The 3,035-nt window shown below is 39.7% G+C and overlaps 1 long non-coding RNA gene across 1 annotated transcript in view; it reads right to left on the reverse strand.

Annotated features, from left to right (window-relative positions):
• The window catches only part of LOC125486231, a 6,688-nt gene extending 4,761 nt beyond the window's left edge, over positions 1-1,927 (reverse strand). Inside the window, exons 1-2 of the long non-coding RNA XR_007264919.1 lie at positions 1,816-1,927; positions 1,420-1,541 (exon numbers count right to left, since the gene is read on the reverse strand). This is a non-coding gene — a long non-coding RNA (uncharacterized LOC125486231). The remainder of the gene's footprint in view (positions 1-1,419; positions 1,542-1,815) is intronic.
• Between the last annotated feature and the right edge of the window lie 1,108 nt (positions 1,928-3,035).

The raw sequence follows: 3,035 nt of genomic DNA on the forward strand, positions 1-3,035 counted from the left end.
TTGTAACTTGTAACTTGTAACTTGTAACTTGTAACTTGTAACTTGTAGATGGTGAACAGACTTTGAGGAATCAGGACAATATTACTCGCTGTAGGATGCCTAGCCTCTGATCTGTTTTGGTAGCTACACTACTTCTATGGCTAGTCCAGTTCATTTTGTTTTAGTTCATAACAGCACCTAGGATATTTTATAGTGGAGGATCTGGTGATGGTAATGGCTAGATTCTCTCTTGGATGTGATCATTGCTTGATACTTGTATGGTGCAATTGTTACTTGCCACTTGTTTGCTTATGCCTTGATATTGTCCAGTTTGCTGCATTTGGGCATGGATTGCCTCAGTATCAGAAGAGTCACAAATGTTGCTGAACATTGTGCAGCCGTCAGTGAACATGCTGACTTTTTTGACTTTTATGATGGAGGGAATGTAAATAATGAAGATGGGTAGGCCAAGGACACTATCCTGAGGGACTCTTATAGAGAGAACTTGCAGCTGAGATGACTGACCTCCAACTCCCACAACAATCTTCCTTTTTATTACCAGGTATGACTTCAACCTACAAGGACTGTTTGTTTGTTTTTTTTTTGGCTCTGATTCCCATTGACCCCAGTTTTGTAAGAGCACCTTGATGCCACACTCGGTCAAATGTGGTATTGGTGTCAAGGGAAGTCACCCTTCCCCCTCTGGAATTCAGCTATTTAGTCCTTGTTTGAACCACCTATCTAGTGAGGTCAGGTGCCAAATTGCCCTGGTAGAACTGAATATCTGTGAGCAGCTTATTGCTAAGCACATGCTGCTTGATGGCACTGTTGATGACCCCTTCCATCATTTTACTCTTAATCGAGAGTAGACTGCTGGGGTGGTAGTTGGCCAGATTGGACTTGTCCTACTTTGTGTCCAGGTCATGCGAGGGCAATTTTTCACATTGTTGTGCACTTGCCATTGTTGTAACTGTTGTAGATTCTCTTGTTGGATATGATAATTGCCTGGCACTTGTGTGTAGCTTGGCCATGGGTGCAGCAGGTCCTGGAGCACAAGATTTAAGTACTACTGCTGAAATGTTGACAGGGTTCATAGCCTTTGCAGTATCCAATGGTTCAACTGGTTTCTTGGTGTCTTGTGGAGTGAATCAAATTGATTTGAAGTTGGTAACTGTAATGCTGAGGATCAGCACTTGCATGTTGATCTGTTTGCGACTTGAATGTGTTTAGTATCTACAAATTATGAAATGTTATGTGGACGCTTGGCGTTTTCTGTTTTCTGCCAAAGAAACCTTTGTCTGCTTCTACACTTTGGAAAGAACTCTAATTCCTCCCCTTTTTTTGTTTATTTGTGCTGCGTGTAGGAAAACAGGAGTGTGGTTTTAGAGAATGGGATTAAATTGTTTCATTCTACTGATTTCTGATGATTAATCTACTTACTTTTTGCTTGCCAATGATAATTCCAATTAACAGTTACACTTGGCATAGAGCCCCCAGGTAGCTGTTCAGTGTTCTTGTGTCAAAAATGAGGCCATTCAACCCATCAAGTGCATGACAGTTGTCTGTAAAGAAATAAGATCAGTCTTATTCCCTTTCTCCACCCATGTAGCCCTTCAATTACGTTTCGTCAAGGACATGGCATGTCCTAACAACTGTGATCAAAAAAATGTAACCATAGAGTCAAAACTCTAGCACACTTGCCTGAAATATTCTTCTTTTAGTGTGCTGCATTACATATGCTACATTAATGCTGCACTAAGTCAGCTTTTTTAAATCTATGAAGGCGTTTCTACAGTCTGCCGTTAGCATCAAATAATTGTGACTCGTTGCACTTACAATTCTGGTGTTGTACGATTAAATTGCATCTCGCAGCTGATCTCAGATTTGGGCTAGTCATTCCTCCAGACAGCAGGGGGAGACATTAGGCAAATATGCTCTCGTTCATCACGACCAATATGTTGCATCTCTTGCTGGATCTAAAGCTATCTAAAGCAATGCCTCGCAATGACCTCAGCGTCATGAATAATGTTAGCATCTGTAAAGGGCTGAAAGTTAGTGAGCAATTGTTATTAATTCACCAGATCTTAGATTTAAAATAAATTGCAGCAGTATCTCGGAAGGAGATATATATTGTGTTTAAAAATAAGCCGTGTTACTTGCACTAAATTGCCAGAGATTTTTTGTTATGCAGGCAGTGCTTGCAAAGAATTGGGGCACGGGCTGAATTGTTTGATCAAGAGACATTTTCTCTAAAACTTTAAGATGTTGCACTACAGAATCAAGCCCCTTGTGTCTCTACTAGCTGCTTTTTTGAAAAACGGGTAATTCAACCTTCTTTCTCGGCTTGTTCTTCGTCCTATTAAAAGATCACTTCACTTCAACTACCTTGAATGCAATACTGGATTTTGCTTCCATTGCTATCTGATGTAGGCATTCCCAATCGCACCGCTGAGGTCATATATAAATTTGTAGAATTAAAATTGTATGTTTGCTTCTGTGCCAAAAAAAGCACAAACCAGTTTCAAGCGACATTTTAACATGCATTTTTGTTTGCACTTACTAACTTTTTTGATAAAGTCAGCACATGCTAGCCTCTATTGCTAATCTTGGTGATTTTTGCAGCAGCAGTGACTTTTCAACCGTACAGGTGAAAGATTTAACTGCTAATGTTACTGTATAGTTCCTTTGACCAGTCAGATTAAAGAACAAATGACCAATATTCCTTCCACTATTCCATGTTACAAGATCTAATTAAATCTTAAATTGATCTTACAGCTGCAAATGTAGCCACTCTGATCTCCAAATCACCTGCTATGTCATTTCCAATTGATTCATTCTAAGAATGTCCAGTCAGTATATAAAAACAAACTTTTTTCTCCATTTTCGTATCAGTAACTACTGTTCACTAGGTGCAAACTCCAGGATTTAAAAATAAAGATGACTGCAAAATCAGTGCAGGCAATTTATTTCCTTGGTGTGGAGGGAGAAAGAACAAACCTCCCTAGGCACCAACTGGTTGTTTTGCTTACACTCGCAGCTAGAAGGTGATCATGGAA

Source organism: Rhincodon typus, chromosome 27 (assembly GCF_021869965.1).
Source record: "Rhincodon typus isolate 14 chromosome 27, sRhiTyp1.1, whole genome shotgun sequence".
NCBI lineage: Eukaryota > Metazoa > Chordata > Chondrichthyes > Orectolobiformes > Rhincodontidae > Rhincodon > Rhincodon typus.